Consider the following 20,545-nt stretch of genomic DNA (forward strand, 5'->3'; position numbering starts at 1 on the left):
GGTCTCCTCTTGAGATAACTCAGCCATTGAACAACCCAGACAAGGGAAGTGCTACAAAAATCATCTTTGAAGAAACTCAATCTCCTCAGACATTAGGCACTCTCATTATCCCAGATAGAAGAAGCGCTATTAAAACTATTCCTGTTAAATCCATTCCGTCTCAACATAGGAATACCCTCCTAGATATCCCAGAAGGTTATTGGCATATATTCAACCCAATGGCTCAAAACCAGCCAAACACTCAAACCACTACATTACAATACCCCATAGTGGATTCTGCAGCAAATGTGCCTATGAAAGCAATCCCTCTTCAACATATCCCTACATTCCACGGTCTTACATTAGAAGACTCAGATGCATTTTTATTTGAATTTGATGTACTGTGCAGGGGATATGATTACACCACCGACCCTCAAAAACTAAAACTATTTCCCTCTACATTAAAAGGGTCTGCTTTAAGATGGTTTATGGGATTAGGTGGCAGGGTTATAAATAACTGGGATCAAATGAAAGAATCTTTTCTAAAAAAATATCAGGACTATTGCAGGTCTAGAGAACTGAAGGACAAAATATTCCAGATGATAGCTAGACCAAACGAAACATTAGAGGAGTATGTGGAACGTTTCCAGTATAATCTACAAAGATCTCCTTATGCATCACTACCTTTACCTAATAATGTGTTAAAAACAGCATTAATAAGGGGCATGAAGGAACAATGGATTGAAACATTAAACATTATGGGAAAAGGAGATATTTATCAAGAAAATTTTGCTGACATTATTGATTTATGTATCAGGAGCTCGAGAGGCAGCACAAGAGTAAAACCGACAGAGCATGATCGGTTTGTAGGAGATAATAAAACTTCGACAGAAGGAGTAACGCATGTATAAATTGGAAATTTATTGGAAAATTTTAAAATTGATATACTAGGGACACTAACTACACAACTTGATATTATGCAGGCCAAACAGAGGAAAATGGAGGCAGAACAGAATTTGGCAATCTTCTGCCCCCGATGCAGGAAAAAGCATAGCCATAAGTAGTGTCCACTGGATGTAGTCCAAACATGCGCCATATACACAAAATATCACCATACGAAAAGCTGTCCCTCACTTCTTGGATTGAAAGAAGTATATAAGGAAGCAGAAGAAGAGCCAGAATCGGTATATTTGCTCAACCAGCACCGTCAGTGGCAGCCGAGACAATCTGGTATGTTTCCAGACCCAACTTCTTCTTTTCAGCCTCCGCAGTATAATGCTCAACAATATAATATGTGGCAAAGTCAATCCCAATCTGTGTTTCCAAACTGGTCACCGCAGTCATTTCCTTCCTCAAACCCATGGTTGAATCAGGCAAGCCAATCTAGTTGGCCGAATCTTCCTTATACTCCACCATATTGGCAAAGTAACGCATACCCACTGCAATGGACTCCCCCTACTTCACAAAGTTCAACCTAGCAGGCAAACTGGCAGAGACCGATGCATCAGCCAGTAGGAACCATTCCGCTCCCTCAACCTACACTGCCAACCTTACAACAAAATCCCCAGTCTAATCTGAGACCACAACTCCCAACCCAAACTAACCCCAATCCAAATAACAGACCGATCCAATCGGTCCAAATCATAGAAACACCAGAGATAGGAGCTGATATGAGGGAGTGTAATGATCTTCAACTAAGATCTGGGCATATTATTGAAACCGAGGGAGATAAGATAGTTCAGATTGAAAATCAGTTACCCAGAGAACATCTGTCACAAGAAGAGGATGTGAATAAACAACAAACTCATAATCAAGCAACCACATCCTCTCCCCCGTTCCTAGAACAATTATTCATACCTCGACCTATACAATATCTTGATTTTGGCATTCTAGGAGAATTACAAAATTTGTACATAAAAATTCCATTCCTCCAAGCCATTCAAGACATCCCGATATATGCAAAAACTATCAATGAATTTTGTGTAAAGAAATCAAGGAGGAATATAAAAAATAATTCAAGAGTCCAAGTAGTTGGCACTCTATCTGACTTATTATCAGGAAAAGAAACACCCATTAAATACGAAGACCCAGGAAATCCAATAGTAACTGTGCAAATTTATGGTCAGACCCTTCCCAATGCCTTAGTTGATCTAGGAGCTGCAATCAATATCTTAACAACCGATACTTGCCAAAAGCTAGGTATTACATCTGTAGAACCCACCTCTACCTTGCTAGAATTGGTTGACCGATCTTTGGTTAGGCCAGAGGGCACACTACACGATGTCATGGTCTCTGTTGATTCCTGGGAATATCCAACCGATTTTCTGATAATAAATCCAAAAACCCGACTTGATGGAAATCCATTGATTTTAGGTAGACCTTGGCTTGCCACTGCCGATGCTTATATTGGCTGCTGGCAAGGAAATAAGACCATAACCAGAGGACCAAATATCAAGAACTTATTTCTATATCCTCTAGCGCAGCCAAGTGTCACAATAATCAAAACTAATAGGCACCATGTATCATACCTTACTGATAACATTAGATCTCCATTAACTATACAAGAGGCACTTGATTTCAAAGACCAAACAGAAGATGATGCCATTAATAATTTTATTAGTCAAACTGAACTCACATCCTGTACACAATGTCACATGATAAAGGCAACATTTGATAATGAATGAGAAGAAGATCCTCTTAAAGATACACATGATCAAACAATACTTGTTACCTCTGTTTCAAATAGTAAAATTGTGGAAATTGAACCAAGAAAAACCTTAAACATTAATGCCAACCTCACATCGAACCAGAAATGAAACTCATCCATTTGTTAAGGAAATATAAAGAAGCATTTGCATGGGACTACCCTGATATGAAAGGAATTGACCCCCAATTATGTACACACCACATTTATATAGAAAAAGATGCGAGACCTGTTCGTCAACCTTAAAGGAGACTTAATCCTCATCTAAAAGATGTGGTAAAAGCCGAACTTCAAAAAATTTTAGATGTCAATTTCATCTATCCTATCTCTGATAGTAAATGGGTCTCTCCGCTTGTGGTGGTACCAAAAAAGAATGGGAAATGGAGAATCTATGTGGACTACAGAGAGCTAAATAAAGCAACACAAAAATACCACTTCCCTCTCCCATTCATTGACCAAGTATTAGACACTTTGGCAGGAAAGAAATTCTTTTCTTTCCTGGATGGCTTCAGTGGATACAATCAGATTAAAATTGCCCTGAAGACTAAGACAAAACTACTTTTACTTGTCCTTGGGGAGCATTTGCCTATCGAGTTCTACCTTTTTGCTTATGCAATGCTCCTGCCACATTCCAAAGGGCTACCCTTAGCATTTTTGTAGATTTAATAAATGAAGGACTTGAAGTATACATGGATGACTTTACACCATACGGAGATGATTTCGATCCAGCATTGGATACCCTAGAAAAATTCCTACAATGCTGCATTGCTACCAGGCGTTGTTTAAGCCATGAAAAATGCTATATGATGATGACTGAAGGACTTATCCTAGGACATTATATTTCAACAGCTGGCATTCAGGTAGACCCAGCCAAAATCCAAATAATTTTGCTTATTCCCACTCCTACCACTCAAACGGAGGTACGCAGTTTTCTTGGATTTTCTGGTTATTATAGGAGATTTATAGAACATTATTCACACATTGTTGCACCTCTGTATGCACTAACTGGTAACATTGATTTTCTTTGGACAGAAAAATGTGAACATGCTTTCCAGGATCTTAAGAAGCTTGTGTCCACAGCCCCAGTCCTTCGAGGACCAAATTGGGATTTGCCATTTCAGATATCATCTGATGCCTCAGAGACAACCATTGGAGTAGTCCTTGGGCAGGAAGAGGATTAAAAAATATATGAAATTTATTACATCAGCAAAAATTTATCCTCTACTGAATTAAACTACACTGTTACTGAAAAAGAATTTCTAGCTGTAATACATGCTGTCAATAAGTTTAGACATTACATTACTGGATACCCTGTTATCTTGTACACAGATCATTCTGCCATAAAATATTTAGCAAACAAGCCTATCACAAATGGCAGAATAACTAGATGGCTGATTTTATTGTAGGAATTTGATATTACAATCAAGGATCGACCTAGCAAAGAAAATCCTGTAGCTGATTTTCTCTCAAGAATGCCAAAGCCAATCGATGTAGCAGCAGTTGAAGACCAATTTCCGGACGAGCATCTGTTTTTTGTGGCTGTTCAAACACCCTGGTATGCTGATGTTGCCAATTACCTAGCAGTAGGTAAATTACCAAAGCATCTAACCCCTAATGAGTAGAAACAGATTGTTCAGCGGAGTGCTCGATTTTCTTGGATTGGGGGCTATTTGTTCCACACAGGGGCAGACATGCATATCAGGAGATGCGTTCAAGAAGATGAAATCTTTGACATTTTAAAAGCCTGCCATGATGGACCATGTGGTGGACATTTCGCTGATCGTAGAATTGGACATAAAGTGTTGCAGACAGGGTATTATTGGCCCACGATTTTCAAAGATGCAAAGAAATTTTTCCAAGCTTGTGACAGTTGCCAGAGAGCAGGACACCCTAGTCAGTCTAATGAGATGCCTCTGAAACCACAGCTAGTCATCGAACCATTCGAGAGATGGGCTCTTGATTTCATTGGACCAATTAACCCATCATCAAACCAGAAAACATATATTTTGGTGGCAACAGAATATGTCACCAAGTGGGTTGAAGCAGAGGCATTGCCAAGAGCTACAGAGGACTCTGTCATACAGTTCCTGTTTCATCTATTTATGCGTTATGGCCTTCCAAGAGAGATAATTACAGATGGTGGACCACAGTTTGCTGGGAACAAAATAGCTGCAACACTCAACAACTATCATGTCCAGCATAAAATCACTACTCCATACCACCCACAGGCAAATGGTCAGGTAGAAAGCAGAAATAAGATAATAGAATTAATCCTAATAAAAACCATTGTGTCACATAGACGTGATTGGACTGCCAGACTACCTAAAGCACTGTGGGCTTACAGAACAACATGGAGAAGCACCACTGGTTACTCACCTTATCAATTAGTGTTTGGAAAACAACCCATTTTCCCCATAGAATTCGAAATCCAAACATTGTGAACAGCACAGGAAGTTGGCTTACATCTAACCGAGGCACAGATTAATCGATTGCAGCAGATCAATGAGCTAGACGAAATTAGGCTCTCTGCACTTCAAAACACTGCCCTGATCCAACAACAGTGAGCTAAATGGCATGATGCTCTCATTAAAAATAAAGTCTTCCACGAAGGAGACTGGGCTCTTTTGTACGACTCCAGGTTTCAGGACTTCCCCAGGAAACTCTAGAATCGTTGGTTGGGACCATACGAAATCCAGAAGGTACATGACAATGGGACCCTTACTCTAATCACTATTGACGGTTCTGGATATGCCTTCAAGGCAAATGGCCACCGAGTCCGTCTCTATCGCAAACCACTCACTCGGGAGTCCTTCTGCGGCAGCTACGCCGAGACTCTGATATGGAGATTTTGGGGGAGGAAGAGAAGTCTTCCTCACCTATAATTCATTAAGGAATTTATTTCTTTTTACAATTTGTACATAATTTTCTTGAATCATTTTTGTACATATTTTTGAATCAACATTTTTTCGTTATTATTTTTGTTGGTCATTTTTTTTTTTAAAAGAACAGCATTTTCTTCTGGCTGTTCCTTTTTCAAAAAGAGCAAACCCCTTTGGATTAGCTATCATTTTTTTGTAATTTGGTTCTTTTTCTTTATTTTGGTGTTCTGTTGTTCATTTTCCAAAAGAATAGCATTTTTTATTTTTGTTCTTCCTTTTACAAAGGAACGGCATTTGTGTGTTTTTGTTGTTCCTTTTCCAAAGGAACAACATTTTTGATTTTTTTCCGTTCCTTTTCCAAAGGAATGGCATTTGTGTGGTTTCGTTGTTCCTTTTCCAAAGGAATAGCATTTTCGATTCCTGCTGTTCCTTTTCCAAAGGAACGGCATTTGCCTGTTTTCTGTTCCTTTTCCAATGGAACAACGTTTCTGATTCTGCTGTTCCTTTTCCGAAGGAATGACATTGCTATGTGTTTTTCTATTCCTTTTCCAAAGGAATAACATTTTCGATTTCTGCTGTTCCTTTTCCAAAGGAACGACATTTTCCTGTTTTGTTGTTCCTTTTCCAAAGGAACAACGTTTTTTTATTTTTACTCTTCCTTTTCCAAAGGAACGACATTTCTGTGTGTTTTGCTATTCCTTTTCCAAAGGAACAACATTTTTTATTTCTGCTATTCCTTTTCCAAAGGAACGACATTTCTGTGTGTTTTGCTGTTCCTTTTCCAAAGGAACAACATTTTCGATTTCTGCTGTTCCTTTTTCAAAGGAACGACATTGGTATGTTCTGCTGTTCCTTTTCCAAAGAAACAACGTTTGATTTCTTTTGTTCCTTTTCCAAAAGAACGACATCTGTGTGTTCTGTTGTTCCTTTTCTAAAGGAACAGCGTTTTCCATCTTTGCTGTTCCTTTTTCAAATGAACGAAATTTGTGTTTTCTGCTATTCCTTTTCCAAAGGAACAACATTTGTGGTCTTTTGTTGTTCCTTTTTCCAAAATAAACACCACTTGCATGATTTTTCTCTCCCTGTGAAACAACTTGTTCCTTTTGTTGTTCTAAATTGAGGATGCTTATTGCTCCTGTTCTTTCAAGTCTTTTAGAATACAGCTATGCACTTATGCAATGGATACAAAATCACAACATACTGAAATCAGTCAATCATAAATCGCTATCTTTATAAGAAATTGCTCTGAATTGGTAAGAGGACAGAAGGAAGGACACACTTATTTATCATCTTTTGCTGTCATTGTTCTACTAATTCTACTCTGATTGGTTATCTTTATCATGTTGATCCCTTTTAATCCTCTTTGATTATTATTTAGGAATAAGAGAAAAGGGTTTATATCTTCCTATTGAGATGTTAAGACTTCTTCCACCATTCCTACTCTTAAGGAGTGTTGAACCACCCTTTGTGTATAAATAGGGAAAGTACTTTATGAAAAAGAAAAGAAAAAAAGAGCAAACATGACTTATAAGTTGTCAAATGCAGGATAGGGGGTCTCATCAAGAGCCAGCCTACCATGATCATGAGGACGAAAGAAAAGTGGCATTCCCACTATGGCCACCACACCAGGGATATGGTCCAAAAGGTATATCAAATAAAGAACCCTTGGAACAAGAGGTCTCACCACGAGCCGGCCTACCCACCTTTCGCTCCTTCCTCGTGAATGGCATTATGGCTAACTAGTCACCAAGCTAGCATAATGGCCTACATTTTTACATCACACAACATTTCCTAAGCATACACAAAGGATCATGGTTCCATGGGTGAAATAAACAACTCTGCCAAGGTTATGGACACCTGTCAGCAGCAGAGCACTGTTAATGGTATTGAAGTCACATTATTTACACCAATAGGTAGCTATTAGCACCCTTCTGTTTCTTATACCTTAGTAATCAATCATATATTATTTCCCGAACCATATAATGCATGGACATCTATTATTACCAATCATGACAGAATAGTTGGCAATAACCACATGAGATTCCATTTCCACGGCATATGTCTTATCCCCTAGCCTCGCATCATATCACAACCGTTTCTTACGTATTAAGCGATCCAACTCTACGCCTTGATTTCGGTAATTCATTGCTTTTGTAAACATGGCATATTGCCATACGCTATTCCTTTATGACTCTACTTCAAAATGGGCGCTGCTCCTTTATTTGACGGCTGGGACAACCTATCACATTGCGGGGGGGGAGGTTAACCTCATCATTCCCTGGATTACGTGTCAGCTCACTATTTGGGAAGTTGTGTACTGGGGTATAGCAAAGCTCAACGGTATACTAATTTTTTTTTTTTTTTTTTATTTATTTATTTTTATTTTTTTTCTGTATGACTTGCTGTTCATAAGCCATCTCTATTGTATACTCTGTAGCATTAGATTTTGAACAAGTATTGCGTCTCTCAGCCTCTCTGTGTTTCAACAGAACGAACAACTGTCGTTCCATTGAGAGTTTACAGTGAAACCATGGGAGGAAGATCGATTTGGAGAGAACCGCAGGTGTTAATAGTCTCTGCTACTGCTCGGGAAATATTGGCAAGAGCAAGGTGGCTAACTTATCTCAACCGCTTGCAGGAGTCGAACGAGACTGTGGTAATTGAATTCTTGTAGAACTTGCAAGAAGATCACTCCACAGTGGGGGGGAGATGCATAGCAGTCACCGATGACATAATCGCAGAAGTCCCGGGACTGCCAGCCACTGGACCTGTACGGACGTTAAAAAAGGAGAGATTACAGAAGATTATAGAAATCTTCCAGGACAAAGGCCAGAGCCTGGAAATTAGAGGAAAGGGGGTTCTGCCAACAACATTAGAGAGCCGTGGGTGGAATTGGCAAAGACCCTTCAAATCTACATCACCTGTGAAGGCAGAAAAGACGTCGTAAGACCATGACATCTCAAACTCTTAGCTGTATTAAAGCAAAAATGCTCTGTAAATTTACCTACATTTTTGAATTCGTTACTTCATGACGTTGCACGGAGCATAAAAAGGCATAACATGTAGAGTTAGTTGTTAGTCATCATGGGTTGATTCGGTTAATAGTCAGCCATAGCCTCAACCAGCAGTAGAGTAATTGGGAAGAGCTAATTTCCATGATAAATGGGGGATTGACTGCACCATCCCCGAAACATAAACATGCCACCAATACACCCGAGCATCTAGAAAAACGTAAACATGCCACCAGTGCACCCGAGTGTCTAGAAAAACACAGGAAATCGACAAAGTGTAAACATGCCACCAGTACACCCGAGCGGCCAGAAAAACGCAGGAAATCGGTACGGCTAGCACGGCTATGAGGGAGGCTGGAGAAGCCCTAAGAAAACACTAGCCAACCAGTAGAAATAGAAGATGATAAACCCCCATGGCCAGAAGGGGAGGACGATGAGAAAGGAGTGCAAGAAGAAGAAGAAAAAGAAGAAGAGGCCGAGCAATCTGAAGAGGAAGACGAAAACGAAGAAGAAGCCGAGCAATCTGAAGATGAAGGAGAAAAAGAAACTGAAACCGATTAAGATAAAGAAGAAGAAGCCAAGAAATCTGAGCAAGAGGAGGAAACGGAACAGCAAGAAGGTAGCCCATTGCAGGACCCAGTGGGAGAAGATGAATTGGTCAAAGTTTTGGCCAATATGGGTGAATATGGCCAACCTTCCAGTCAATCAGACCTCCACGCCGAAAAGAAACCCGAGGAGGAAAATGCACCTAAAGAATCACATGCAAAGGAGGCAGAAGAAGAGAATCTGCTTGTTCATGATGAAAAGATGACAGGAGATGCTGAACAGGAACAATCAGTTCCTAACTAGAAGACACCAGAAGAAATTCTGGAGGAAATAGGGGTAGAAAGAGAGGTCTCCCAAGAAATAACAAAACCAGTTAGGGTTCTTGCCCCAAAACAACCAGAGCAGAACAGTGAAGAAACACCCCAGAGAGAAAATCCAGGAATTAGTCACAGTCCAAGCCGCAGTGAACAACCTACTGTTCCTTCTAAGGAAATTGCAGAAATTAGGGAATTGCGAAAGGAATAGCAGAGATTAGTGAATATAATAGTCCAGCTCCACCAGCAAATTAGGATTCTAAAAGCAAGGTAAAGGGTAAAAAAAACTTCGGGAAGGAAAAATGTGACCACTCCAGTAAAACCCCTCAAGCCAAAGGGGTGGAGGACCAGATTCCATCCTGCTGTTCAAAACCCTGTCGAAAACTAGGCTACTGTTCCAAATGATACTGAGAAATAGACTGTTGTTCCAATTGAAAAGGAACATCAATGGACTGATTTCCATGTTAAGATAGAAATGGATTAGATGTTGACCCGTGATAAGGAAATTCAGACGGAGGCACCACTTTCGGGAATGATAAGGATTATGAACTCAAAGAAATGCAATAGGAAAGTTTAGGTAAAACTCTCAGCCTTCACTGCCACATGGAGAAGAGATCCAAAAATGGTAACCCTACGAAAGGGTTTGAAGCAAGCTCAGCAAGAAGCAGAAAAGCTTAGAGAGAAAACGGTCCCTCGAGAAAAGTATGAAGAGCTACAACAGCAGCCTAGGAACGTCAATCTATTCGAAATCCAGGCCTTTGAAGGGTGGCGAAGCGAACAAGAGAAAGACGCGAAGGTAACTCGTAGGTTAGATATAGTTATCAAGCAGATGGATACGTTGTATTCTTTATACAATGACATCCTAGCATGTAGAGCCCCTGCTAAGAATTATGCCTTGTTTTTACTGGAACAGTATTTGCAATTAAAAATAAAGGTTGTTAAAGTAGGTGCTCCCATACAAATTAACACCATCAATGATTTTATAGACTGTTGTAAGCACTACGGGGTAAAAGTCCAGAGACTATTGTGTGAGTTCTATTTACATAACCTTGTATTAGACCAGGAGACCGAGCTGAACCCTAGCCCTTTTGTTGGGGATATCCAATTGCAGGCATTTATTTCATTTGGGGTTAATCAAATTAAATGGCTTAAAGCCTATAATACTTTCCAAAGGCAAGAAAACAGATTAGATTTGTGGTAAGGGCTAAGCCTAGGGACCCAGTATAGTTGTGGAGAACACATAGAAACCTCATGAAGACTCCAGGTGTAATTGAAGCATTAGGACCCATGCATGAGGCACTCATTCGATAGGGATTAGAATACTTTTTCTCTATCAAAGACCCTGCCATTGATGCAGCTAAATTTCGGTATCAAATCTCTAATCCGAATATCCAGCTCAGGGAACCATTTAAGTATGAGAATTTTAAATTAGCTACCAACCGCTTGCACCTCTATGGCGAAATCATTTTGAGGGCAGGGCCATCCTGGTTAGGATATAGGTTCCAGAGTCCAATTATTTGGCACCCTGCACCCGGATACCAACCCCTGTATGAGATGCCTGAGGGTCAGATACGCCATTTATTTGAATACCTAGTTACGCATCATGGTTGTAGGCCTCCACATGAGATTCCATCTCTAGCCTATTCTCTCACTGCCTTACATGTCAACTACAATGTTTTCATGAGGGCATGAAATAGGGTAAGCAGGGGGGTGTGTGGAGTACTAAAGAAGGTATGTTTTTGATGATTATTTCAGTGTCTTTTCATTAGAACTTACAAACCTTTTGCATTATGAACTAGGAAAATGATAAAGAATTATAATAAAACATGTGATATTAATATGAAAGATTAAAACGATGACAATTGTCATTTCCTTATGCAGGAAGGAGGAAAAATGAGAATTTGTCGTTCCAAAGGAAAGGACAAGGACGGGTTAACCACGCTCCCTTTGACGGGAGACCGTATGCAAACAAGGCAAAGCAAATCAAAGAGAATCAGCCCGGGAAAGGAAGTGGAGATATCAGCTCGACGCAGGAGAGAAAAGAAATGACTCAGGACTAACGGTTCGGCGAATCCCTCAGGATCCTTGATCCTGAGGGATCGTTGTTTTATCTATTTCTGCACTTAGATATCTCCGTCGTCACCCTTATAAAAAGGGAAACACTGTTAGCTCAGGAGAGGGTTGGATATTGTTATGCTTTTATGTAATTTCTTTTAAGATCAAAACTTTGATCATTGAGTCTCGTTAAGAACTGGTTTATTGTAATTCTGCTCTATGCATTAATACAAACTTGGTTACTATTTCATCTCTGAGTCTGGAATAACTTCAAGCGGTGTACCCCTGGAGGCTAAGGGCCCGGCCCTGGAGGAAACTTGCTCTTGTATTATTACGTTTGGTTTATGCGTGGTTTGCTGATGAGCCCCAAAAATGGACAATTATTTGGGCTCATTCAACCTCCTAATTTGACTTAGTCCACCATTCTCATTTGTTATTGCATGTTTTTGATTATTTTTATGTTAATAGAGTGAATTTGGTTAGTCATTATGCCAACAAGTCTAATGGGTGCTTTGTGTAGCCTTTTTGGTCAACTTGGAGACAAAATTGAAGGTCTTAATGAGCACTTGGCAGCCAAATTCGTGGGAGAACAAGCTAGAGGATTTGTAGGAAGGTGTCCCCCTCATTTATGGGCCCTTACCTCGAATTCTCCACCATCAGCTCGGAGTTCAAAGGCCACCAAATCAATGAGCACAAGGGCAGCCAAGCAAGTCAAGTAGGACTGCTGTTAACTACAAGTCTTGGGCAGCCAAGTCCCTAAATTTTAGGAGGACTATTGGGTCCTCAAATTGTATAAATAAGAAGGCTTAGGGCCTCATTTTGGTTAGCTAGTGGTTAGTCATTTTTGTAGCTAGTTAGTCAATTTGGTTAGCCAGTTAGTCATTTTGTTTTAGCCATTAGTTAGCTAGTTTGTAGTTCGATTTTTATGCAATAGATTAGCTTTGCTTTCAGCTCATGTTCAAGTTCTCCTTGTGGAAAGTTTTGATGTAACTCTTCATTCTTGATTAATAAAGATGAATCCAGCTTTGCACCATCTCTAAATCTCTCTTGGGAGGCTGTAGCTCTTGGGGTTGGGCCCATCTCAAGCACTCAGTACCTCCCTTGACTATCTTTATGTGTTTGCTGCGTTCTTAAAATGAAATCTGCTCTTTAGATCTTGCTTTGTTATTTTGGTGGTTTTTGATGGTTAAAGTAGCTTTTTATGGTTAGAATCGATTGGTAGGAGTTTGTCATGCATTTAGATCTTTTTGAATGTTCTTACTCACGTGATGTACATGGTTCTCTTTCCAAGCAAAGCTGTTGTTTATTCATTTCATTGACAGTTGGATTAAGTTAGCTAGGACTTGGTTTGTTTGCAAGGATTCATTGATTCGTTTGAATGAGCATTGTACAGGGCATCTCTATCACGTTCATCACCTCCTCGTTCATCTGAGCCTCGTCCAGATCAGATCCTCCATCACCAAGTCTGTTTCCTCATCTCCCATCTGCTCTTTTGCCACGTAACCCTACCTTCTTTCTTTTCCATTGCCTAGACCTTCGTTGATGCAAGTCAGCCTTCCACATCATCTCACCACTCCATCCATCAATTCCTGGGTCACTACAGATCCCCCATCCTACCTCCATAACTATCCATGCATCTTCCATCAACCATCCATCCTCAAACATCCCATTTCGAAACATCCTGTAGAAGAATTGCAGAACATCCTGTAGAAACCCCTGCAGACTTCCTGTAGAAGTTCATAAACACGGTTGCATGTCATCTAGACTTTGTGAAACTCTCAGAAAGAATGTTAGGGATCCCTTAGACCCTCTCTGTACCATCCCAACCTTTCCCAAAGCATTTCATCCCTTGATCTATCCCTGCACAGTGGAAAACTAGTTAGAAGCACATGCATGATAATTTCAACAACTTAAGCAAAAATACAAAAATATGTTTTCTTCAGATAGTAATAACTTAGACACATGCATTTTACCTTCTTAGAAGTAATGGCATCTCTTTCAGTAGTTTGCATGCTCTCCTTTGCATCAGTAGGACTAGCTAGTAGAATTAGGGTTTGCTAGGGTTTGTGTTTCTTTTTGGCTTTCAGTTTCTTTTCGCAAGTAGATTAGCTTCCTTTGAGTTAGCTTTCGTCCATCACTTAAAAAGCTTCTTCTAAGAGCTCATAGAAGTTGGCTTGAGCCCCTAGCGGACTTGTGCCAGTTGACCAAGTGACAGCTACGGCAAGAGCTAGTACTTGTGCATACAGCACCGTCGCTTCCAAGTTTGTTACGAACTACCGGGTTGATAAAATTAAAGAAGGGAGTTCCAGGAGTTGTAGCATTATTGCTACAATACTGGGGCCCACAATTTGCTTATCGACGTTATTTGGTAATCTGATGTGTTTTATAATTTTACATCACATGCTCTGTTATGTGTAATCTATTAAGGTTTCTACAGACAAAGCTATTGTATTGACTCTACATCATATTACTGTTCTTTTAGGAGTTGATATAATAATGCTAGTCTTTACAGAATATTGTTACTGTTCCATTACAGAGCCTTTGTGTTGTGCACTTGTTCATTAACATTACAGAATTCATCTTGGAAGTTATGTTCTTTGCGATTGTTGGTTTTATGAATAATGTTGTTCTATTTTGAAATGCAGTCGTATTCTTTCTAACTGAGTTCAATACTTGGATCAGATTACTATTTAACTATGCTATGTGCATATATGGTTTTCAAGCGTTGTTCCATAATTTATCAGTAATCACTACTGTTCCATTGGTGTGTGTTATTCAATCTGCCCTTAGGAGTGAAAGATTGCTGTTTGATTCCTGTAGATTACGGTTAATGCATTTGATCATATAGACTAAGATGTTACTGCTTGTGAGACTTAGTTACTGTTCTATTTCTTCGTTGTTGTTCCATTTCGGATTTGTTGTTCCATTTCAGATTTGCTGTTCGATTTCTTAATTGTTGTTCCATTTCTTATCTGCCATTCCATTTCTTGGTATTGGCGTGAAGAACGATCTCAGGCTGTAGTGAGCATTGACATCTACTGTCTGACTCCCAGATCCATGATCTGTTATCTGATTTCCTTTTCCATCATTTTCCAAAGGGATGGGTTATTGCTACCAAACCCTTGACTGATAAGTTGCTTAGTCTTTTGAATGTGTGATTTAATCTTTTGAAGTAGTTAAGCTGTAGACAAGCATCCATTTACTCTTGCATTTCTGAACACTGTACTACTAGCATTACTCTGGAAAATGATAGCCTCAGACTGAGACACTCATTGAAATAAAAAAATGTTCCTGGATTGACATATTAATGTGAGGTAATTAGAGTTGAAAGAGACCCTTTTTATAGCTCCACAGATGCTTTTCTTTGTGAGCAAGGCACACAGCCTCTTCATAAGATTCAGGGGCTATCTTCTTTCCAAAAGCTTTCTCTATTTCAGCAAACTTTTTCACAAGAGAGTCTAAGGTGATATCTTTGAGATTTCCATTTGCTTGCAATGACTCAAAATAATTGGAGTAAGTAGGATAAAGTGCCTTGAGAAAAGTGATAAGAGGAATATCCAATTCAACCTTAGTGGATTTGATATCATGCATTATAGACTTTACTTCAGATGCAAGAGCAAGAGGATCATTATTTTGCAATTCAAGAGTGAAGAGTTTAATCATGAGTTGAACAACTTCAAGTGCAGAATGTGAGTCATAGAGTTCTTTAAGCTTTTGTAAGGCTTCAAAGGCAGTTGAATATGACAAGATATGGTGACTCATCTCTTCATTTACAGATGCTGCAATTAATGCATAAGCTTTGTTGTTCTTGTTTTCCCAAATGAGGAGCTCTTTGTCTAAGGTAGGTTGTACTGGTTCATTGTCTCCGTCTCCGACACACACTCCTTTCCACAACTCATTGAAAATGAGGGTGTGTTTTATCATCCGGGACCATTCAAGATAGTTCTCCTTGCTAGTGAGAACTATTCCCACCATGGATATGATTTAATGCATTCTATAAAAAAAAAAAAATGTGGATAGAAAAATACTTCTGCCAATATACAGTGAAATTGTACTTCTGGTGGTAATTTTTTATTTTTTTTTTACATTTCAAAAGGGCATTCTCTCCATGTACTATCTTTGTCTTTAATGAAAATATAAAACATAGATCAGCTATGCATTCTCAAAAGATTTCAAATCTCTTCCTCATCATTTTTCTGCAACGTTCTTGAATTGTTTTACATGAAAGGGCAACAAAGCTATCTGAATTTGGTCTTCACCAATCTAATCTCAACGTATATATTATAAAACATCAATACAATTCCATATAGTTTTTCCCATTAGCAAGAAAATGGGTTCTAATCTAATGTTGGCATATACTTTGAAAGCTTTTGGAATTATCAAACCTCACAATTCTTCATAACTTTATGTTGGAGACCGCAATTTCACTCTGCCCGCAATTTCACTCTGCGATATCTTTGACAATCCGAGCAGAATCAATCGTTTTTCGATGGAATACTTGCTCCCTCAGTGACTTGGAGATGGGAACCCGCATGGGTTCCTTGCTCCATTATAATCTCAACTTTGCCAATTCTTTTATTGGCAACACTATGCATGACCTCAACACTGTCATTCTGTTGATTCTCTAGGCACCAACATTGCAGTAACGAGGAGAAATCAACTTCGGTTTTTTCTTCTGCAATCTCCTACTCCTCTTTCAACAGTAGTAGAAACGTGATTATCTGAGTTAACCCCATAACATTTGCAGCAAATTTATTCTTTTCTGTGGGGGATGAAGGGATTTGGGCGGTGGAAGAAGCACACAGCGAAGGATATAGCAGCAAAAGTTGATGCAACAACTACAAGTAGAGGGGCAGGAAAGGCGGGTTTAGTTGATCGTCTCGGTGTTGAGAAAGGTTGCTATGCCAAGTATGAATGCCCTCATTGTAAACTGACTACCCCTGATATCAAAAAAATGGAAATTCACCATGAGGCAAAGCACATGAAAATTCCCTACGAGGAAAGTAAAATAATTAGAAAACATGCCACATTTTCTTCCCAGCCAAACAAGCCTCATCCTGGTGTTTGTGGTAGTTTAAAGACGCAAATGTATTCAATAAAATATAATGAGGAGAGCAGAGGACTATAGTCGGACATAAAATCCTGAATATATGAGCAGAGATATGGAGTGAACAGCGTATGGAAAAACAAGATGCAAAGGAACGCTTTCGACGTTGTAGCAGAGGAACATTGCAGCAAAAGAATGTGGCACCAGTGTTCAGGTCACTATGCAACGTTTATGGATAGCGCTTTGTATGCAACAAATTATGAATGGACAGTGGTTTTGAATGGAGAGAAAGCACTTTGAATGGACAATGGTTTTGAATGGAGAGACATCACTTTGAATGGACAACTCTTTTGAATGGAGAGTAGAGGAGCAGAGGAGCAGAATAGGGAGTTACAAAGGGCATAAAAGCTAAAAAAAGGAGCTAGCTCTGATACCATTTCAGGCCAGGCAGTAACTCCTCAAGGAAAAAATGATTTGTACATCTTATTCAATCAGGTAGGTCTTCATTATATACATGAGGGAGAGATTGTTTAGTTCATCTCCTGATGATTGTTCATATTAATTATTTATCTATTTACATATATTCACCCAATCACAAGGATTAGGTGTCAACAAAATCACTGAGTCTCTACTCTTGACTACTGAGTTTCAAATATTTTAAGGCCCAACACGCCTTGGCCCTTTAGGGACAACCATTAACCGCTAGGTTGACCCTCTCTGCACCTGCACTAATCAACAATAGGTTACTCAGTCTTGGGGGTGTGTTGATTCTAGAAATTCGGGAGAAATAAAAAGAATATTGAAGCTTCCTCTTCTAGAAGATTCCTAAGATTGTTTCAATCATTTACCTTGGATAAGTGTCTCGAATCCTATCTAATCTAACCTTGGTGTTTTCATCTCTTATCCTTTGAGATCATCCTTCCATCTCAGGTGGATCTCAAGCCTAGATTGGTAAATCGATAATAATTCATGCACCACCTCGCTCATCTATATATTTACATCCATCCATGGGCAAGGGGTTTGCTTTTGGATATTGATTCTACCCTCATGCTATTACTTTGAAAGTCATTACTCCATGCATTAGGGTGACATAGAGGCATACTTTGTAGAAATGAAAGGACAAGTAAACTTGGGGAGCTCTTCCACAAGATCAACTCCTATTTTTGGTTGTAACTTTTGTTATCGCCAAAAAATGATCACCTAGCCATTTCAATCTATGCGGATCGAAATACACCATGTAGATTTAATTTTTCCATAGTAAAACCACCTTCACTATGAATCATTATTTAAATAGTTATTCCTTGTCACATTTTACTAAATCCCTTAGGAATATTTAAATAAATCACTATTTATTTAATTTTCGTTATTTTTGTTATTAGAATAAATATTAAATCATTATTTAGTAATTGTTTTAATTTCACACCATTCTTAATTCTCGCGAAATAATTAATAAATCATTTTACTTGTTAATTATTTATAAATAAAGATATTTAACCATTTTAAACATGTTTTCCCTCTCCAATAAATATAATAAAGTATTCCAAGTGGTTAGATCTGAATTTGGTTAATATTATTTTATTATTCTCTATTTTCGAGATTAAATCCATACTTTGTTATAAATAGAATGGTTTTTCATTCATTCTTCACCATGATCATGATCATCGTCAACATTATCACCTTTTTTCTTTGAGCTCCAATTTTGAGTTCTCCACTTTCTGTCTGGGCTTTTCATACATTGAGAGAGAGAATCATTTTCTGAAGCATCAAGTACATCAAAGGACCCATCCCACAGAGTAGGACTTGCAAACACATCTATAGATCTCCTTCACCAGGTGTTCTTATTAGAATATTTATTCATTTCAAGTTTTTCCAATTGGGTTATTGCATTGGATATTTTATATTGTTGATTTCTATTCTAGCTCATCTATACTTTTGTTGCAAGATTTCCATTTTTATTGCAGATCTGAATCTCTAGCAACCATAAACTTGTTGTTAATGTCACGTGTCACCTAGTGACTTAAGTGAAGTATTTTTGGTACACCTTCCAAGAAATTTCAGAATAACAAATGGCAACTCACTAGTGTAATAACAGCGTTCTTGGGTGACTGAAGTTTCAGAAAATTTCATGTTTTTCTACAGCTATTTATAACCTCACAATTTATATTTATAGTATTAGACCCTATTTTGTCAAATTTTCGGATTCTAGTTGTTTTTTGGTATCTTTTGCAGGTAATAGGTACCAGTCGAGCAAGAGATGACAAAAGCTATGCGAGATCTGCCGAACGAGAGTCTTGGGGATAGAATGCACTTTTCGACCCCATAAGTGAGTTGCAGAGTGCACTTTTTGGCAAAAATCTTTGTTTTCCTCAATTTTAGGTCAGTACCTATGTTTTGAAACTTTTTGGAAACTTTTTAGATTTTTTACAGAATTGCTGAGAGTATTGTCTACAAATTGGTTTGGGTACTTCACTTTTGTTTTCAGTCTCCCTTAGGCCTAGATCCACTTGATTGATCTCATTGAGGAAGGAAAAGGCCCCTTAGGGTTTAGAGTACAACTCCACAATGTCAAGAAGGTATTTCTTGAGTGAAGAGTCGAAGGCTTTCAACACTTTCAGGCACTGATTTTGAGATCTGATCCATTACTTTTCAGATATGTTGGATAGGTTTATTTTACCTTTTCTCCCTTTAGAGGTTTGGTTTTCCTTTTCCCCCTTAGGACCCCCTTGAGCATCCTTGGTCTTAGATCTTCACAACTATCCTTTGCAACATTTTTCACCTCTGATTTTTATTGTTTTTCTGCATCATTTACATAAGATTAGAGACTTTAGGTCCCAATACCTTGACATTAGATATTTTTGGCCTCTTTATGTGTCTTTGAGTGGCTTGTTTTACCTCTCTTGCATAGCTACTTAGTAGCCCTTGTGGATGGAATATTGTGTGCTTGATTGGTTGTTTATTTTTCTATCATTTTTAGATTTATTTATAATATTTCAATAGTTTACTTTCAATAGCACAAGGCATCATGAAACATGCGTAATTAACTCATCCACTTGACACATTATTTTCACACACTAACACCTTAAGCAAATGTGATCTTGGTTGACAACCTCAATTCCAATTAGGACATATCACTCCTCCCCATTAAGTTAGATTTCATCCTCCTAGTCCTCCATCAGGTCATCATTCTGATTCTGATTTTGATTCTTCTTATTCATCCAGTTCATCCTTTGATTCCACGTCTTCTCAACCCCATATCACCACCATGTTAGGCACCAATGTGGGTGCAGGAAACCAGGTTTGCAACCAAGGTGCTAACTAGGGTACCCCCACCAGTGGAACCTCCATCGGTGTGGTCACTCCTACTCCCTTGATTCCTTTTATGGCTGGTTTAAGTCTTCCAGATTTTAGCCAACTTGTCAATGATCCTCTTCTCCACAATCCCACATGGCCAACTATGTCTACTAAACTCCTTTCAGACATCCCAAAGTTTGAAGGTAATCTTAGAGAAGATCCAACTAATCATGTTCGTTCCTTCCAGATGTGGTGTTCATCAAATTATATTACAAAAGACTCCATCCATCTTCGTTTGTTCCAACATAGGCTTACTGGAACTGCTACTAAGTGGTATGTTGACTAGCCCAAAGTAACCCTTTCCACTTTAGTGACTCTTGCCACAACCTTTCTTTAATATTTCTAGTTACTTCTTTGTTATGATACCGGTACCATACTGTTGACTTCTTTTCATCAAACATTTTCCACTCACCTTTCTGAACATGTTCATGAATGAAATAGAAGGAGGAGAATCTGTAGAGCTCCTGACTTCAAAGCCTGAGTCTATATGGATTGGTTCCTTAGATGGTTTTTGGCCCCCATTTCTAAAGATCTCACGTCACACTTCCCTGAGTCTAAGAGGCACTCCAAATAGATTTAAAATTTGATCAAATTTATGCCTAGTTAGGTTATGTTTACACTATCACCCCCGATCTACATCGGCTTGGTGCTGCTAATGC

General features: G+C 38.8%; 1 pseudogene; it reads left to right on the forward strand.

Moving 5' to 3' along the window:
- The first annotated feature begins 16,259 nt into the window (after window positions 1–16,259).
- LOC149245263 (protein METHYLENE BLUE SENSITIVITY 1 pseudogene) lies at window positions 16,260–16,616 on the forward strand (annotated as a pseudogene).
- The last annotated feature ends 3,929 nt before the right edge of the window (window positions 16,617–20,545 follow it).

This window comes from Pinus tabuliformis, chromosome 7 (assembly GCF_031772625.1).
Source record: "Pinus tabuliformis cultivar Carrire ecotype Pingquan chromosome 7, CPIR1, whole genome shotgun sequence".
Lineage (NCBI taxonomy): Eukaryota > Viridiplantae > Streptophyta > Pinopsida > Pinales > Pinaceae > Pinus > Pinus tabuliformis.